This window comes from Halichoerus grypus, chromosome 8 (assembly GCF_964656455.1).
Source record: "Halichoerus grypus chromosome 8, mHalGry1.hap1.1, whole genome shotgun sequence".
In the NCBI taxonomy this organism is placed as follows: Eukaryota; Metazoa; Chordata; class Mammalia; order Carnivora; family Phocidae; genus Halichoerus; species Halichoerus grypus.
The window spans coordinates 56,501,548-56,521,261 of record NC_135719.1 but is presented as its reverse complement, the minus strand read 5'-3'; the positions used below and the strand labels follow the sequence as shown (position 1 = coordinate 56,521,261).

The 19,714-nt window shown below is 37.7% G+C and overlaps 1 protein-coding gene across 6 annotated transcripts in view; it reads right to left on the bottom strand.

Moving 5' to 3' along the window:
- Positions 1 to 19,709, bottom strand: part of ZNF280D (zinc finger protein 280D) — a 302,477-nt gene extending 282,768 nt beyond the window's left edge. For 3 of the 6 annotated variants that reach the window (XM_078079286.1, XM_078079290.1, XM_036107002.2), the window contains exon 1: positions 18,922 to 19,708. The gene's annotated coding sequence lies outside the window, so the exon portion shown is untranslated. Of the gene's footprint in view, positions 1 to 18,921 lie in introns of all 6 variants that reach the window. The other 3 variants (XM_078079289.1, XM_078079288.1, XM_036107001.2) reach the window with 2 other exon arrangements.
- Between the last annotated feature and the right edge of the window lie 5 nt (positions 19,710 to 19,714).

Genomic DNA, 19,714 nt, shown 5'->3' with positions numbered 1-19,714 from the left:
GATGTCAACATCACTGAAAGAGTTGGTCAGTCAGGCTTATCCCAGCTTGTTGATGCTTTTTATTTAGTGGCAGGAAATCTATCAGTCCCTATCACTTAGTGCTCAATTAATTTCAGGTTTTGGTTCTATTCAAAAACTTTGCTTTGATCCAGTTGTAATCAATTCATAAAAGTAAGAAAAAGAACCCTGTTTATAAATTATGAGCATTTTAAAACCTGGTAAATGTAATTTATTCTTTATTTTCCTACTTATATTTTTCTATCACTATTAACACATAGGTATGAACATAAGCTTACATGCTCACAAATACACAACTCCCAGTTGAATGCCAACACCTTCGGAAAGGAAAAAAAGAGACTTGTATAGGGGAACCAATGTGTAAAGCTTTAATGTGTGTATGTTATCTGGTGAGTATACATATTTACATAAATATGAAAAAAAAACATGAAAGGACTAAGGAAAAGAAAAAAGTTAAAGTGACTGAATGGTAGTCTTCAGAGCTACCATGTATGGCTACATGGATTGTCAACTGCACAATCTCAAGGCTAGCTTATAGTCACTCTGACTACAAAGGTGGATGGCGCCCCCTGGAGTTGTGCAACATAGTCGTCTTGGTGGGAGTTTCTTTTCTTTGGGATTTAAACATTGTGCTTTATAATAAGGACTAGACTGTAACTACAGCTCCAGATCATACTTCTTAATCTCCCAGCATGCTTGGAAGTAACTTATTTACTCAAGGGGATAGAGGAAGGAGAAAGAAAAGTAGAAAGGATAGGAAAAAGTATCTATATAGAGGTAACAAGGATAAAATAACACTAGCCAAAAATGTTCTGAACATTTGCTATGTGCCAGGTATGGGTCATAGCACTTTGTATATACTAACTCTTTTAATCCCTACAACCATCATAGAAGCAGGCACTATTATTATCCACATTTCACAGATAAGAGAATTGAGGTCGAGAGATGTTAAATAACCTGTCCAAGACCACGTAACAGTAAGTGAGGTAGAAGTAGCAGAGTGAGCTGACTCCTCTGCTTTACAGAATTGTGACTCTAAGTTGAAAGTCAATTAGAGTTTCCCCTCATTTAAATCTTTATTTGCTCTTGCTAAAATAAATATTTTATGGGGAAAAGCAGTCCCTTAAGAAGACCCTCTGTCAGGGGTGCCTGGATGGCTCAGTCGGTTAATGGTTTAATCATCTGCCTTCAGCTCAGGTCAGTGTCTCAGAGTCCTGGGATCCAGCCTCTCACTGGGCTCCCTGCTCAGCATGGAAGCAAGGAGCCTGCTTCTCCCTCCCCCTCTGCTCCTGTCCCTCTCCCTCTGCCCCTCTCCCCTGCTCATGCCCTCTCTCTCTCTCTCAAATGAACAAATAAAATCTAAAAAAAAAAAGAAGACAGCGGCCCTCTGTCTGAAATCATAAAATCAGATTTAAGACTAGAGAAAAAATTAAGTTCCAAATAAAATTCTGACAAAATGAAAATTCTCCACAATAAGCCCCAAATTTGAAATATAAAATGCCAAGGGTTACATTTATATTTAGCACAAAGGCCAAAGGATAAAAATTCTTAACTGATCTGTTAGCTCGTTGTGGAAACTTCTGGCTTTTAGAACGAATAAATAGAAATGTTAGGAGAAAATGAGGAAACATCACAGAGGCAAGATAAAAAAAAAGAGAGGGGAGCAGTAAATAAACACAACAGTCACAAGGGCCTCTACAGCAAAAGGAAATGGGAGTTGGGGGTGGGGGCACAGTTACTAATACATAGCACCAGAGGCCTGAAATATTTCTCAAGTGAGTCATTAGCCTTTGTATATCTAATTGATTCCTTGTTTCATAACTTCTGAATATTTGAATTTCTGCAGATCCAATTTACTACATAGAATCATATTCACATTGAAATGACTTCAACTCTGTATGAAATTTCAATTTGAAAAACCAACTTAATGAGATTATGACTTCAAATGTAAGAAGAAATCACAATAATTATCTCTGTAAATTATTTGTTCCAACTGTCCCATCCCCATGCTGCTATGTTAAATGATTTGAGCAAATGGAATATTTAGAGCTACAAAGGAAAAATGTAAAGGTAAAGACAAAATAGCATTTGTAAAATGACCACTAATAAAGCTCCATCCTAGAGACTATAGGCAAAGAGTCAATTTTACAGCTTGTCAAAAACGACCCATTTTCTGAGCATGTTTAGAGCCTGCAGAGCTCTTCATATATACCAGAATGTCAGGATTTGAAGAAGCAATAATATTTTGGAAATGATCTGTGATGTACATTGTTTTGTCAAATATCTAATCAAGTGGGGGAAACGTGTCAAAGTCAAGAAATGTTACTTGGCTACAATGGGTAGGATACAGACCTGGCCACCCACTCACCAGCTGCAGGAAATGAATTTAAAGTAAGTTGGTCATCTGTCCCAGGATAAAAACAACTGCCAAATAGTTTATCCCAATTTGTCAGCCCTGCTCTATTCTAGTGAATTCCATCAATTCAAGGCCAGTCCCACTGTTTATTCTCTCCAGAACAATAAGCTTAACCAATAGGTTTATTTGTTTAAGTCATCTGGTGAATTCTTTTAAATTAAGCCTTGTTTCTAGTACCACTTGCATTTTACTGGCATTCATGTAAGCTTCTGCGGCAGCTGCTTGAGAAGAAAGGGAAAGGTAGTTCTTGTGGAGCAGTGAGAAGAGAATACATTTTTAAACTTCCCTTTCTTTCTCCTAAAATTAGTACCTAGCATATGGAATATTCAGCAGGTAGCTCAGCAGGGACAGGCTTACTGTTTTTCATACCTGCCACTGAGATATTTGACATTTTGATTTGCTAAGGGAATAAGATTTTTGAGGCCATTACTGGGTGTGTGTGGGGGGGTGTGTGGGGGGATGCGTGCTCATGGGCATGCTGAGGAACATCTCATAGAGGTCTCTCAGAGGAGAGAGTGCAAGAGACAGAAGCAACTAACAAAGTTATACAATTAAGAAAAGCTAAATACTAGAAAAGGGAGTGCATTTGTGTGCATTTCATACTATTGAAGCTGAATAACCAATTCAAATCCCACTGTGTTAGAGAATAAGGAATTACTTTGTGGGGCACCTGGGTGGCTCAGTTGGTTAAGCGTCTGCCTTCAGGTCAGGTCATGATTCCCAGGGGGCTGGGATGGAGACCCACATTGTCGGGCTCCCTGCTCAGCAGGGAGTCTGCTTCTCCCTCTCCTTCTGTTCCTCCCCCCTGCTCATGCTCTCTCTTTTGCTCACTCTGTCTCTCTCAAATACATAAAATCTTAAAAATAGATAAATAATAAACAACCAAACTGTCCTTTGGGGAAAAAATCACTTTGTGACTTAAAGAATTCCAGGAATTACACTTTATAATACAATAAGAATACTCTTTGAATATTATTTGAAGACCCCAATTTAAAGTTCACTGCAATAACTTCCCCCATTGTCTGAAAAGCAACTATTAAATCAGCATTCCATAAACTATAATATAAACATAAACAGAATGCATCATGCACTATTTTAGGCAATGGAGCTTTTCTTACTTTTAAGATTTTATTTATTTATTTGAGAGAGAGTGAGTGAGTGAGAGAGAGAGAGCACATGAGCAGGGGGAGAGGGAGAAGCAGGCTCCCCACTGAACAGGGAGCCTGATGTGGGGCTCAATCCCAGGACCCTGAGATCATGACCTGAGCTGAAGGCAAACGCTTAATCGACTGAGCCACCCAGGTACCCCTAGGCAATGGAGGTTTAAAGAAAAAAAGTAGAGTTTCAAATTTGAAAGAAATTTAGGAAATATAATAAACTAACCTTGGATATGGGCAGTAACGGAGACAAGAGTCTCAGATAATCCCTAGTTCTCTGGCTTGATGAAGAGGTGAATGGTAGAATCATTAATGATGTCTGATAAAGACTACCACTTGCTTACCTAATATCCACTTTACCCATTTTCTTATGTAATTGACCTATACAGTATTAAAGATGGCAACATAACCAGCTAAAAACCATATGAAAACTGTATTTTCCTGTCTCTACTATGTCTAATAAGACATAATGACATAAGACATAACCAGACATCTTTGGGTGGAACATCCAATATGTCTAAAGTACATTGACTCAGCAGGGTGACCAAATTTTTTTCTTTACCTTCCTTCTCTCCTCCTGGAATATGATGGTTGAGGCACAAGCAGCTAGTCTGTGACCATGAGGTAACTTGAAGATAGACACTTCATGCTAAGGATTGTAGAACAAGAAGATGGATTCCTGAAATCAGTGAGTCACCATGTTAGCCCTGGGTTGCCTAATTCTGGAGTTTTATTTTGACAGAAAAATAAATGTTCACTTTGTTTAAGTTTATTTCAGGTCTCTGTTACTAGCCACTAATCCTAATTGATACTCTGGTATAAAAATCAAGGTGCTTGGGGCTTTTTGGTAGGCGGCAGGATTAGGAGGAATTTCAGTTTTGGGTGTGTTGTATGTGAGGTGCTTGCTGGTGGAATGCCCAGACATCACTTGGAAACACAACGTAGAGATATAGACTTGGGAGTGATCCAAGGAGGAGGCCGACATCTATAGCTTATCATTTCCAGCCAGTGGTTCTTTATTTTCTTCAGATCAACTATGGTAAGGACTTTCTGTTTTTCATTTCTGAGCATTTAACTTGCACTTTACCTTGAATGCGAAAAAAGGCAATCTTCATCAGAAGCTCAAAAATGAGCATGCAAGGGGCACCTGGGTGGCTCAGTCAGTTAAGCATCTGCCCTCAGCTCAGGTCATGATCACAGGGTTCTGGGATGGAACCCTATGTCAGCCTCCCTGCTTAGCCTGCTTCCCCCTCTCCTGCTCCCCCTGCTCCCTGCTCTCTATCTCACTCACTCTTTCTCTCAAATAAATAAAATCATTTTTAAAAATGAGCATGCAAGGTGAAAGTGTGCCAAGTGATCTTAATAATCAATGAAAAAATTATGATTGTTTCATGAACTTTAAAATTTTTGTCAAAATAGTAAAATCTCTTATCTATACATATATAGAGGACTGAAAAAAAGAATAAAGCTATTATTTACTTAGTATATTGAAATTTAAGGCATCAGAAACATTGAGAACTGAAGTGTTTTATTTCTCTGTTTTAAATGCATCAAGAGTAACCTAAACACTGCTTGCTTTCTTCTCAATGTATAAGTTACAATAGGGGATAAGGTTCTTGTGTTTGCCCTAGTGAATTGTTATACTCTTTCCTAAGTTTGGATTAGCTTCCAACATTTTATCCTTTGACATTTGTGTTGTGAAATTCTCCAAAAGTTCTGTTAATGTGGAGGTGTGTGTGTGTGTGTGTGTGTGTGTGTGTGTGTGTGTGTGTGTGTGTGTGTGTGTTTTGCCTGTGTTACTTCTGGGATATCTTCACCCTTTTTGTCACAACCACTTTCTTTCTTTATGTTAATAACTTCTCCTTCACGAAGTTCTTCTGGCTGTACATCCAGAGTCTTTCAAACGGTGGCAGTGCCAACATTCCCACCGTCAGCTATTTCTTCTATAATTCTATTTATGTTCAATGTGAATTTCACTTCCAACAGTGTCATTTTGGGGTTATTTGCTGTACTGTTGGCCAATTCCCTCTTTTGATTATCCATTTTTATAAAATGTCATGTGAATTTATCACTGGGAGACAAGATTGCAACACAACTACACACTTCCGCTGTGTGTGTATAAAATGAGTAACAGATGCAGAGTGATCAATCACTGATAAACTTTGAAAGAAGGGATTCAATTGGTCACTGATCACAATGTGCATGTGTTATTTGTGTGGTGATTTATGAAGACCCAGCAACAAAGTTTGTACTTTATGCAATTACTGAACCGAACTGAATCAGGTAACTGAAATGTGAACTGTGATGTTATAGAACTGGATTATTTAACTAAACCATGGTAACTGGATATCATGCATGTTAGAACCATGCAAAGTGAGACCTGTGTATAATCCAGCTGAGGGCTGGTGAGGAAAATCTAGATGTATCCATGCAACATTCATTCTCTTCCTTTCATACCTCTTCTTTCTCCCCACTTTTTAGCCATTTCACTTCTATTAGTATCACCTCTAGAGAGTGCTAAGGATAATTTGCAAGGCATCCTAAATCAGTCAGTTTTACTACTGATAATTTTGGTTAAATATCTGACCTAAAATGGGGGGTTAAAATGATCCTCAATCATTTATTTTCTGTCCTGTTCTCATATCCTATAACCATGGTCTGCTGAATTAACATTGCTGTAATAATGTTCTGTCATAAAGGACTTTTATTATAATAAATTCTGTGTTGCTCAACATCCTACCGATCAGAATTATCTTTTTATTCATTCATTCGGTAAATATGTGCTAGGCACGGGCGCCTGGGTGGCTCAGTTGGTTAAGCAACTGCCTTCAGCTCAGGTCATGATCCTGGAGTCCCGGGATCGAGTCCCTCATCAGACTCCCTGCTCAGTGGGGAGTCTGCTTCTCCCTCTCACCCTACCCCCTCTCATGCACTCTCTCTCTCTCTCAAATAAATAAATAAAATCTTTAAAAAAAAATATGTGCTAGGAACTGTACCATGTGCTTGGAATATTTTGTATCAGTGAATAAAACAGGCAATAATCCTTGCCCCTGTGGTGCTTACATTTTAGCTGGTAGTTGTGAGGGGCTGGAACATGAGGCAGCAATAATGAAGCCTGCTGTGGTGCCACCATGTTGTCAGGCCATGATATTATAAATAAGAAAGACACAGATATTCAAGTATACATTTTTTAAAAAGGATTAACAACTTTGGCCAAGTGATCAAAATTAATACCACTAATAAAGTGATATTATGGACATCATGTACTTTCTTTTTTTATTTTACTTAGAGAGGGAGAGAAAGGGGGGAGGGGCCGAGAGAGAGGGAGAGAGAGAATCTTAAGCAGGCTCCATGCCCAGCACAGAGCCTAATGCGGGACTCGACCTCACAACCCAGAGATCATGACCTAAGCCAAAATCAAGAGTCAGGTGTTTAGCCAACTGAGCCACTCAAGCACCGCTGACATCATGTACTTTAGATAGGATGCCCTAAAACAGGCATAATATAACTATGTGATATTCTGGTCAGATTTGTGTGACTTAATCCAATCATGATGAAACATCAGACAAATCTAAATACTTATGTCAAGCAAAAGGATAAAGATAGAGGCATAATTTATTGATATGGAAAAGATTTAGGGAGGTCCATATTTGGGAAGTGGGGAAGGCAGATGGAAATCAAGTTTTCTATTTTAACCAGATTTAATTTGAAATAACTATTAGACATACAAGTAAAGATACTGAGTAAGCAGTTTGATATACTAGCCTAAAACTCAGGAGAGAAAACAAGGTTGAACATATAAATTAGAGTCATCAGCATCTAGATGGTTTACTAAGCCATGGCTCTGGATAGGATTACATGAAGTCTAGATAGAGAATAGAAGGAAGGAAAAAGAACGAGGAGGCAAACAGAGGTGAGAGGAAGAGAAAGAATTTTGAAATAAATACAGACTAAGCTTAGGAGAGAGACTGAACCATTGGCTGTGGTATCAGTTTGTCATGGGTGATCCTGGTTAGAAATTTTTTAAGGGTATCAGTATAAACAAAACCAGTTTAACAGTAATACCAGCTCTAGACCTCTGAGGGCTGCTTTTTTCAAATCTTATTGATTGCACTAATATCTTCTATTCCTTCAAACCAATCATCACATTGTTATACTAAACCACTTGGAACTGTACTTCCCGCCTTTTATTTCAGCTATTGGTTTGTTAGCAAATTGGACAGCACAGATGGGAACTGATGACATTTGAAATATTTTTATTTTCAGATATTTATACCATCTTTGTTACCATTTGAATTCCAGGTCTTGCTCTGACAAACTCAATTTCACCTGAACATTAAGTAAAGGAAAATCCGCCTGGGAATTGTGAGAATAGATTGGGTTGGGGTCCTCATGGTTGTGATGTTCTTGGTTCGATCTGAGCTCTATCTAACATCATTTGCCCTACCTTGCTTCTCTCAACATTAAGCACACACTAATTGAACTCTTTTCCTTGCTCTAGTTTCTTCATACTATTTATCACTACCTGATATCATGTTATGTAACTTATTTCTTTATCTGTTTACTGTCTGTCCTACCCTCACTCGCATGTAAAACAAAAACTCCATCAAGTCACAGACTTTGTTTTATTCATTCCTGCTCTATATGCTGTCCTTGGACCAGTGGCACATAATAAGTCCCTGATATTTGTTGAACAAATGAATTTTTCAGAAATTAGCTTGGTTAAAATAGAAAAAATCATGTAGTGCAAAAATTAGCTTGTTTCCTCCTCAAAATTAAAAGGGGTATATTATGTAATGAATAAAACTATGGTAATTGGTAATAAATACACACAGTACACATATGTTAGTACAAGTTCTGACAAAGTTTTTTTAAAAGATAGTATGCACATCAGGGAGTCTTCATTCAGTTAACAGGTTACTCAGGCTTTTGTCATTCTCTCTGAAGCTGGACAGTGTGAAAGGGATATGTCTCTTCCTCTCTTTATATCGGCACCCTCAGTGTGAGACCAGCAAAAGAGAAAAACATGGTGGGGGAACATCTGAAGGTCAGCTTTAGGGGCACCAGATTAAGAATGAGATACACAGACATCTCAGATCCATCATTCATTCATTCATTCGTTCATTCATTCATTCTGTATCTCTCTCCTTTCTCCAGAACAGATGATCTTAACCAATATGCTAATTTTTAAAGTCTATTAAGCCTGGGGCACCTGAGTGGTTCAGTTGGTTAAGCATCTGCCTTCAGCTGAGGTCATGATCCCAGGATCCTGGGATCGAGCACCGCGTCGGGCTCCCTGCTCAGTGGGAAGCCTGCTTCTCCCTCTCCCACTCCCCCTGCTTGTGTTCCCTCTCTCGCTGTCTCTCTGTCAAATAAATGAATAAAATCTTAAAAAAAAATAAAGTCTATTAAGCCTATCAACCTATTGTCCGTTGTGCATGTTGCCTTCCCCACCCCCTGCCCCAGTATTCTGTCTTTTGACTTTAATTAGCTCCAGCACAGAGATTGGTACTACATAAATGTTAGTTCCTGTTTCTCCCTCTCTTAAGACACACATAGATTAAGGGGTGTCTGGGTAGCTCAGTCAGTCAAGCGTCTGGGTCTTGATTTTGGCTCTGGTCATGGTCTTGGGTCATGAGGTCCAGCCCAGCATCAGGCTCTGTACTGGGCATGGAGCCTGTTTGAGATTCTCTCTCTCCTGCTGCCCCCTCCCCCCTCTAAAATAAATAAATAAAATCTTAAAAAAAAAAAAAAAAGAATATATAGATTAAGCATCTTCTTCAGACCAAGCACAGTGCTAGGCACTGGAGATACAAAAATTAATAAGACACAATCTTTCCTTCAATGGGCTGATACTCCTGCCAGGATGACAGCAGTGCTAGTGCTGATACAGATGGAGTTACTATGGTTTTCTTTCCTGAGCCTTCCTTCCCTGGCTCCTGGTTTCAGGGGAAAGTAGAGGCTTGTTCACTTCTACTACTTCTCATGAACATTAGCGTGTTTTCTAAATTTTATTACCACCTTATTATACAGTTTGTATTGAGTATAGATTTTGTGTACAGATACCTTCAATGGTTGACTATGTAACTTCTTTTTCAAAAAGACTCAAAGTCTGACTATAATCCTCTCGCAGTGGCCTGGTTTCAGTTTTGGAATATTCCAAGCTTCTCCTTCTTCAAAGCCTTGTTAATGCTCTCAGTATGAGCCTCTCTGCCTGGAATGCTCTCCTCTTGGCTCTTAGGCACAGTCAGCTTCTCCAACATGAAGCCATGATAACCATCCTACATAACATCCAGTGCTACCACTATACCCTATCATAACACTTGTTTTCCTTTGTGAGATTTCACACCATTTATAGTTATTTCAATTCCTTGTTTTTAGGTTTACTGTTTTCCTCACTAAACTGTGAGTCAAATCTTGTCTGTCATGTTCATAGCTATATTCCCAATGTATAGCAGAGTATCTGGCATATAATAGTTGTTGAGTAAATATTTGCCAAATGATTGGTTAAGTAATGAGGAAGACATCAAAAGAGGGGAGGAGAGATGGACAGAAAAAGAGACCTGCACAATCCTCAATCACCTTACTTCTCTGAACTCTTGAAGGGTCTACTCTCTATTAATCTTCAAAACTCTTTCCTTGTATACCTCCTAAAATAATGTATTTAAGTGATACATGCCTCACACGTTTAAGTTGATATCTATAATTTTTCATCATAAGTTTAAATAAATGCAAACAATAAATATCCTGTATATTATAAATAGTAGCATTTAAAATAAATCTATTACACAATAGTCTTTGAAATGTATCCAATGGACATAAATACAATAAAGATTTGATACCCACCACTATTCATTTTTAAAAGGCACAAACATTCAGCCATACCACTCCTAGACATCAGATGGAAAGTAGTATAGAGGTCCCCTAAAAGCATATACAAAAGTATTCATAGCAACTTTATCCATAATAACCAAAAACAAGAAAAACTAACTGTTCCTCAGCAATAGAAAGGCTAAGTAAATTATGGTACATACATACATACATACATACACTGGGATATTATGTAGCAATGATTCTCCAACTCTTTGGTCTCAGGACCCCTTTATACTCCTAAAACTCCTTATTGAGGACACCAATGACTTTTTAAAATCTATTTGGGCATTTCTATCAACATGTGTCATATTAAAAATTAGGACTGAGACATTTTTTAAATGTTTATTAAACTATTTTTAAAATAACAACAATGACATGGATAAACCTTGAAGAAGTTATGCCAAGTGAAAGCAGCCAGACACACATACACAAAACTATTGTATGATTTCGCTTATAGGAGGTACCTAGAGCAGTTAAATTCATAGTGACAGAAAAGAAAATGGTGGTTGCCAAGGGCTAGGAAGAAAGGCAAACAGAGAGTTATTGTTTAATGCATAAAGAGTTACAGTTTGGAAACAGAAAATGTTCTAGAAAAGAATAGTGGTGACAACTGCATAACAATGTGAATGTACTTAAGGTCACTTGCCTATACACCTAAAAATAGTTAAAATGGTAAATTGCGTTATGTATATCTTACCAAATTAAAAAATAACAATAATAAATCCATTACATGTTAAGGTACATATTTTTATGTATGACTATATCTTCCAAATAAAAATATTAGTAAGAAGCAGTAGCCTTATTTTTAATTATTCCAAATATTTTATCAGGCTTAATAGAAGACAACTGAATTTTAATATCTGCTTCTATTTCAACCTGTCACAATGTGTTCTTTTGTTAAAGTCTGAAGAAAATCTGGCCTTACAAAAATATATAATGGAAAAGAGAAAGATTATTTTAATAGTCCTCTTGGAAAATTCTGAATTGTCTTCTTTAACACTATATCAAAATTGATAAGTGGTAGGTTCTTGAAATACTGGTTCACTAATATATGCAGAACTTCCAAATACTGACACTTCATTGTATGTCAGAAAAATCACATTTGTTAATATCACCACCAATCTCAACAGAAAAGTTGTGAAGTACTGGGAAGATGTTAAGCCCAGGATAGTGAATATAAATTTTCCAAAATTCTATTTTTGCTCAAAAATGCAAATTTTATCAATGTCAACAAATATAGTCAGTTGTCTGCCATGAAGTAACAGGCTCACTTCATTTTTTTTTTTTTAACAAAATTCTACCAAATACTTTAGTCTGAGTCATCATAGTTTGTCCTTGTTTTTTTCAAGTAAAAATGATGTTCTAGGAAAAAACCAACCAGGTCAGTTCACAATTCAGTTGAACAGGTACTTTTTCTTGAGACAATCATCATTGTCCATCTGCTCCTATATGCAGCAGAAGTACTTCATGTGTACTTCCCTTTTCATCACTTATAATATTAAGAAGACACGTACTAGTCTCAGCAACCTATGAATGGAAGGAAGCTTCTTCAATCTAATAAAAGACTATGAAACACCTATTTCTAATATCATAACTAATGATAAGAAACTGAATGTTTTCCCTTCCAAGACTGAAAACAAGGCAAGGATGTTTGCTTTTATTGCTTCTACTCAACATTGTACTCAAGAGTCTAGCCAGTGCAATAAGACAAGAAAAGGATATAAAAAGCACATGGATTGAACAGAAAGAAATAAAACTGTCTTTATTCACAGATGACATAACTATATATATATATATATATATATATATATACATACACATATACATATATATATCAGAAATAAATACCAAAAAAGTTGCTAGAATTAAAAAGTGGATTTAACAAAATCACAGGATATAATATCAATATAAAAACATATGCAATTAACAACTGGAAATTGAAATGTAAATAAAAAACTTTCAAAAAATAGAAAATACTTAGGAATAAATCCAACAAAATTTATGCAAGATTTGTATCCTGAAAACCATGATATATTCATGAGAGAAATTTAAAAAGATGTAAATAAACAGAGAGATAAGAGAAATATACCATGTTCATGGGTCTAGAGATTTAATTTTGTTAAGTGGCAATTTTCCCCAAACAAATCAAAATCCCAGTCTTTTTGTAGAAATTGACAAGCTAATTTTAAGCTTTACATGGTAAAGCCAAGCATCCAGAATAACCAAACAACTTTTGAATTCTTTTCCTCTTGAGTTCTTTAAAATGGGTATGACTGTTTAAAACAAGGGCTTAAAACAAATTGGCTGTCAACATAGATCCTACAGACATTAGAAGAATAATAACACAACACTATAAACAATATTATGACAACAAATTCAACAACATAGATGAAAAAGACAAATTTCTTAAAATTTACCATGTACTAAAGTAGGCATAAGGAAAGGCAGAAAATCTAAATAGACCTACATCCAACAAACAAATTGAATTCTTATTAAAAAAAAAAGCTCCCCCCAAAGAAAACTCCAGGGTCAGATAGTTTCACTGGTGAAAACACTGAAGTTACACAAATGATTTTCAGAAAAGAGTGGAGAAAAGAACACTATCCAACTCATTTTATAAGGCCAACAGTTATGGGCTGAATTGTGTCCCCCCCCCCAAAAAAAAAAAAACTCATATGTTAACCACATTTGGAAGTAAGGTCTTTATTATGGTGATTAAATTAAAACAATACTGTTAATGTAGGGTCTTAATCTAATATGACTAGCATCCCTATAAGAGGAGGAAGAGACACCAGGGGCATGTGGTTGCACAGAGAAAGGCCATGTGAAGACACAGTGAGAAGACCGCCATCTACAAGCCAAGGAGAGGCCTCAGGAGAAATCAAACCTGTCAACAACTTCATCTTGAAATTCAAGCCTCCAGAACTGTGAGAAAATAAATTCTGTTGTTTAAGCCCAGTCCACGGTATTTTGTCACAGCAGCCTTAGGAAACTAAAACACCAACATAAGCTGAATACCAAAACCTGACAAAGATGATATAAAAAAAATTACAGACCAATATCGTTCATGGCGATAGAGGCAAAATCCGTAATAAAACACTAGCAAATCAAATGGACCATACATAAAAAGAATAACACTTCAGGACTCAGTAGGATTTATCCAGAAATGCAAGATTAGTTTAAGAATTTAAAACCAACAATGTAATCCACTATAACAATGTAATTCACTAAAAAAGAAAACCAATATGATTTCAATAGATACAGAAAATGCATTTGACACAATTCAACATTCATTCCTGATAAAAACTTTTAGCAAACCAGAAATAGTAGGGAACTTCCTCAAATCAATAAAGGCATCTACAAAACACCTACAGCATAATTAGCAATAAAAGACTGAATTGTTTTCCCCTACAATGGGAACAAAGCAAACATGCCATTATTACTACGTATAGTCAACATTGTACAAAAGTCCTAGTCACTGTAAGAGGAAAAAGAAAAGTAAATAAATGTCATTAAGATCAAAAAGGAAGGAGTAATATTGTCCCTATATGCAAATTACTTGATTATTAATGTAAAAATCCTAATGAATCTAGAAAACAATTACTAGAAGCCATAAGTAAACTTAGCAAGGTCACAGGATACAGGGTTCATATATAAGAACCTGTTTAAAGCAAGCATTAAACATATATCTTTATATACTAACAGCAAACTATTGTAAATGCAATTCAAAAATCCACTCTGTTTACAGCAGCACAAAAAAAATAATTATGAATAAATCTAACAAAAGATCTTCACATTAGAAACTACAAAAGATAGTTGAAAGTAATTAAAGAATTCCTAAATAAACAGAGAAATATACCATGTTCATGGATCAGAGGATTCAATATTAATGTAACAAATCTCCTCAAACTGTGGTATTATTAAAGGATATATATAGAGATCAATGAAATTGAATACAAAGTCTAGAAACAGACCCATAAACATACAGTCAACTTGACAAAAGTGCCAATGTGATCCAATAGAGAAAGAGTCATTTTTGCCATAAGTACTGCTGTAGCAATTAGACACTGGACATCCGTATTAAGAAAAAAAAAAGGACTACTGATCCTAAAGTCACACCATATGCATAAATTAACTTGAATTGGGTCATAGTCCTACATGTAAAACCTAAAATTATAAAACTTTTGGAAAAGAACATCAGAAAATATTTGTGTCCTCAAGGTAGACAAAGATATTTCAGAAAGGACACAAAAAGTATGGACCCAAGGGAAAAAAATTCATGCTAAGGTGCCAGCAGTTTTAACCATCATTGTTTTTGCATCATGAATTAAAGCATCAATGCACTGAAAAAGGCAAATAAACCTAAATTATTATGAAAATAATTTGACTCATGGACCCCCCTGAAAAATTCTCAGGCACCCCCCCCAAGGATTCTCAGATCACACTTTGAGAATAGCTATTTTGCAATAATTAAAAAGAATGGACTCTGGTGTATGCAACAATGGATGCATCATATAGACATAATGTTGAACAAAAGAAGCCTGGCACAAAGGAGAGCATACTGAATAATTCAATTTATACAACTTTCAGAACAGGGTAAAGTATTCTATGGCATAAGAAGTCAGAATACTGGTTATCTCTGGGATGGGGAAGGAGATTAAGAAAGGTCATAGTGGGAAGTAGGATCACCTATATCTCGATTTAAGTGGTGGTTTGTGCATTTTACTGTATGGATGTTATACCTCAATAAAAATATAAAAAAATTTTATAAGTTCTTAATCTTTAACAGTTTTACATATTTTCCCCCTTGAATTTATATTTCAATTCCACTTCCATGCAGAATATTATTCAAATGAAACATACTTCTATATTTAAGTTTTCATTAAACATATTCTACTACCTTTACACAAAAAAACCATAGGCATATTCTCAAGCCAGTCAATTTTAGGGAAGAAGCCATAATGAAGCTGAGAATCTGAGAATTCTAGTTTGAGGATGATGGACCATAACATTTATTTGGCATTTCATACCTTAATTGTTAAATACCTTTCATTCTATATATGGCTTATTTCACTAGAAAGTTTCTTAAAGGTAGGGATGCATCTTGGATCTTCCATAGCCAAGGACCTGACACTTTGTAGGTGGCTCACTGATTCATTTTCTCATTCATTCATGCAATGAAAATTTCTTCAGCATTTTATTTATGTTTAAGGCTTGCTAGGCTCTCTGCCTATAATGATGGCTAAGTGCAGGGCTCAATAAATTCCCATTGATAACTGATTGATAATTATCAACTACATTTCAGAAAGAGTATAATTCTCTTTTCTCTCAAATTCCAAGTACAGGTGCACTACCTGTCTTACTAACCCTGTTGTAAAAATGGGAACACCAAGACACTGAGATTAATTAACTGACTCACTTAGGGTCATGCACTTCATCATGAGTCAAGTGAAGATTAAAACCCTTACACGTTCTTTTCTGGACTGAGGTGCTAAGGGAATTCATTCAAATTGACTAGAGTTCATATTTCATTTAAATGCTCTCATTTCACTTCTGCTACATCCACCTTCTCTGACTTGTATTTTAGGACCTGCAGTCTGAATTGGTTTACTTCTACTTCAGACTCTGTCAAGATATATTAGACACTGAGGGTCCATGACACCATCTGAAGTACAAGGGCTATTAGTTGAAAATACACAAGCAGTTTTATATTTCAATATAGTATAGCAATCCTTTGGAGAACCTGCTTTCTACTAAAAATGAAAGTGGGAATAATCAACCTAGGTGAATTTCGAAAATGTTAAAAAATTAAAATTTGATTTTACTATATATCCTCAGGTGGGTATAGCCAAAGGAAGGCAGATTAATAGTAAATATTTTTATCTGCTGCCAATGCATCTACAAACCATTCTGTTGAATAAGATCTGGCAGGTTCCTGACTGTGAGCAGAGATAGGGTAACAACTCTGATGATACATAAACTTGTATCAGATACAGGCTCCATTTTTTGCTGTAATCATCCATCCATAGCCTGGCCCGCTCAGCTGACAAGACATGTTATTAATAAAATGTACTGTACCACAAGTGCATTGCCCTACATGGTGTTTATCTTGTTGGAAAGTGTAATTGTCTGAAACAATAGCCTCTGTGAAAAGATACGTTATGAGCTGTGTAAAGATCAAAATAATTTCCACTAATAGTGGTAGTCGTTTGTGAAGAATTAAAACAGATTATGTTGCAGAGAGTTAACAACTGGACCTTGCTTTTACGGTTCCTGTGAGAAGGCCTTGAATTTCATGCCATACCTTGTGGTGCAATAAAGATCCTCCACCAGAATGTAAACTCATTGAAGGCAGAGAATTCCAATTTATTTGTCAATGTCTCCCTAGCACATAGTGCAGTCCTTGAAAGAGTCAGCATTTAACATTTGTTAAGTAAAGAAAAAAAAATGAATGAATATGAGTATAGGGAAGAAATGGAACAAGTTTCAGGTTCAAGCCAAGCCAGTATCAGTGTTCCACCAGGTTGTAACTCAGAAAAATAGAGTGGGATCCAAACTCCAGGAGACTGGTATTCGTGAAGAGGGAGAGGGTAAAATGGAAGCAGTCTGAAATCAAGTTGCTGAGGATACCATGTGGCGCTCCCACATCGCTGAGGCAGACAGAGAAGCCCTAGGTATAGAAAAGGATGAAGGTTGTCCTTGGTCCCTACCTCTCACCCCTGCCCCAGCCCCACTGGATAGGATCTGAACAAATTCTTGCATCTTTCAATCTGGATCCTCCTGGCACAACAAAAGGAGCTTCGGATCTCTAATTCTCACTAGTAGAATGCTGGATGAAACAGCCTGCAGGTAACTGCATGTGGCTTAGGGACCACTGTGAGGGGCTAGGACAAGAGCAAGGTCTTAGGGAGGTAGACAGATGGAGCACCAGATCCTGAAATGGAGCTGGGTTACTTCTCCATTGAGATAGTAAAAAAAGAATATGAAGGAAGGTAGAAAAATTTAGACGTTATGGAGGAGAGTAGATACAGAAACATTTTGAAGCAGAGAAAAGGAAAGTTGAGCGAACCTGCTGAGACCTAAACCACAGCCACTTTTCCTTATTTTTTTCCACGGCAAAATTTGATGTTGCTTTAATTATATCTTCCCACGTGCTCACAGAAAGTGATTTCTCTCTCTCCCAGCATGAGGGGTAAATTATGTTTGGCATCATACTTTCTACAAGCAGTTAGTTTAGGATGTGTATGTGACACAGTTCTGCCCAATGGGACTCAGTTCTGCCAGAGGCCTCCAGAAACTAGGATTATCCTTCCTTTACTGTGAGAAAGAGACAGAGAAAGACAGGAAGAGGTGGGAGACAATATCCCTCTTCTTTGGGCAATGCCCTTACTGCATCCGATGCCAAAAATGCAGAAGCTAGGGTGCAGCCTTGAAGGGAGATGGCAGGAGAGAGTGTCATCTGAGGATGGCAGAGCAGAAAGAACTCCCCTTGGGTCCTCGACAACATCCTTGAGTTACTCAATTAACCAATATAGGAACGACTTTCCATCAAACTTATTATTTTATGAGATAATAAATTCCTTCTCTTTCAAAAGCCACCACGGGTCGAGTTTTCTGTTGCTTGCACTTCTGTCAATAGCTTGATCTTTTCTTGTAAAGGTGAGAGCATGTGTTTGAATGTGAAATGTGGGATTTGAAAGTTTGAAACATATTTTAGCTTTCGCCTATAGCCTCCCTCCATCTTCTTCTCCCTCCCCCATCCCTTTCCCACATCTACTGGACTCAGATGAGGGCCGGGAGACACCAGACTGGATGCAGAAGGACCTCTCCATTTTTTCAAGATTTAGTCTTTCCCAGCTACAGCTCACTGTGTTCGGCTCCTTCTTCACTAAGGACATATTCTGTCCCAGGAAGCTCCTCAGTCACTCCAGGAAACAGGCTTTTGGGGCCTTGCCCCATCAGTTCCACAGACATACCCAGATATATCTGAACCCCCAAGCCACAGCTTAGACTCAAATGGGGAGCCCCAACTGCAGCATCATTCTGTACCTATAGCTAGCAATGATTTGCGGCCCTTGAACACAAGTGGAGAATGAAAATGGCCAAGACTTAGGGATGGGAACTGGCACAGACATCGGAGAAGGTCTGAGAATGCAGGAATTAGCATGGCTTTACTAGATTATAAATCTTATGAAGACCACTTAGCACCCAGCACAGAACTCTGCAGCTACTGAGTCTCCACACATGTGTATTAAATTTAATTGAAATGACCACTTTGTAGGCCGAAGGTCAAATGGCTTCCTTTTACAGAATCTTCTGTCCAGAGAATGCCTTTCAACCACCACCAACCACCTTCCCCGCAAAACAAAACCTTCAGTGTTTTCACCTCTGTTATCTAAGTTTATTTTTTATAACATAACTTTGAGACAGGCAGCAGTAAGAATAGTTTCAACTTACCGGGAGGGAACGAAGACACAAAGAGATGATCTGACTTGGCCACAGTCCCAGAGGGCATCCGTGGCAGAGCTAGGATGGTCTCTAAGTCCCTGGGGTCTCTCAAGCCATTGTTCTGATGTCCCTGTATGTAATTGTTTTGATAGCAATTTCCCTGGTTCTCTCTCACTAGCCTGCTAATCACGCATGTCAATCACATTCAGGACGGCCATGGGCCTAAGGGTCAGCCAGTGTCTCAGGAGGACGGAATTCAAAAGGAAAAACAAGACACAATAGCGCACTCTCGCCTTCAAGCACGTATGTCAGTTGTGGCCTCATAAGTCTGACAGTGTGTGTAGGAGAGAGGGTTGCTTTTTTTTTTTCCTTCCCGATGGAGAAAGGATGTGTCGAGTGCTCTGACCACAGCAGAAAACCCAGTGAGAAATCCACCAGTTTAAGATCCTCTTACTAGAGAACACTCAAGGATATTGCAAGAGTTCTCCACCCACTCTCTAACGAATCAGGAGGGATGTCCTCTTTCTTCCTCCTCAGCGAGTCTCGGTCGCTTCACTCCATCTGTTAGGCAAGCCTGGACGGTGGAGCAGGAGTGTAAACCTTGACACGGATGCTAATTACCCTTCCCCTACAGACCACTTGGCCTTCTTTCCTCATTTCACTTTCACTTTAGAGAGCCGCATCTGGGGCCCGGGAGACAGGGTCCAGGCTTGGCCCTGGAGAAGGCCCCGAGGAGAGGCGCGCGTGCGGCCGACAGGGCGGGGTGGGACGGGGAGCGTGCGCGGGGTGGAGGCTGTTCGCG